This window comes from Cephus cinctus, unplaced genomic scaffold (assembly GCF_000341935.2).
Source record: "Cephus cinctus unplaced genomic scaffold, Ccin1 Ccin1_scaffold0330, whole genome shotgun sequence".
NCBI classification, from domain to species: domain Eukaryota; kingdom Metazoa; phylum Arthropoda; class Insecta; order Hymenoptera; family Cephidae; genus Cephus; species Cephus cinctus.
The window spans coordinates 2,551,679-2,552,767 of record NW_014333027.1 but is presented as its reverse complement, the minus strand read 5'-3'; positions in this window follow the sequence as shown (position 1 = coordinate 2,552,767).

The window sequence follows — 1,089 nt, the reverse complement described above, 5'->3', positions numbered from 1 at the left end:
AACAACGACAACCTGCGGGCTTCCACATCACCCAAGAGGTGCCGCCGTCGATGCGTTCCCATTATTTAACGTAGCGAGTCCCCAATAGGTCTATACTACGATCAGCGATATCAACATTACACAAACGATCTATTTAAGTAATTAAAGTATAAACGAATGGTAATAGGATATCAAAAGGTTTCGATTAGAAAATCTTAATAATATGAGTTCTGCACTCAAATTGAAGTTTCTTCATTGAAGATGATTACGACAATTATTTTACATTATATTTCACACACACATGACGCGTGTAAATATCTAAAAGTAAGGGAAATTGAGAAAAGGACAATTGGGAAGAATAGTACACCGGTCTATTGAGATCACGTACTGGCGACTTCAACACAACAGTCTAGGAATCTGACGGATCGAATCTGAGCGGGCGTCTGCAACAATGTTGCTAACTATCGCGCGACTAGCAACACACATTGGGGCCTGCAGCGTCAGGTCGTTCACAGACGTACAGGCAGCAGCATCATGGTAAGTAGTTCTTCAATAGTTATAAGGAAACAAGACGCAACACGTCTCATGTTTATTTTATTACTATGAAGGATATTGCGAAAGAGAATATTGTGAGTTAATAGAAAATGATTTTCGATCCCGATGACTACCTTTTTTTTTTTAAATATTTTATATAAGCTTAAAATAAAGTTTGGGCAACCGAGAAAATTTGAAAGAGAGGAACCTTGAAAAATAGTATATGCCGATCGTAGTATAGGCCTATTGGGGACCCGCTACGGTTAAATAATGGGAACGCATCGACTGCGGCACCTCTTGGGTGATGTGGAAGCCCGCAGGTTGTCGTTGTTATGCCTTTATTGTAATAAGATAAATAAGTTAATTGGATATACTCTTTAATCTGTTAATCCCATTTGCAAAAGCACAATTTTTTTTTGTAAGAAAAATGCTCTCCATAGAGGGGTCTCGAACCATAGACCTCCCGATTCATAACCGGGTGCACTAGCCTATCTATGATATTTCAAAATTTCTCTTTGAACTGCTCTCGGTCGTTTCATTTACCAACGAATTTCGCCATTCATTTTTTAATGTTCA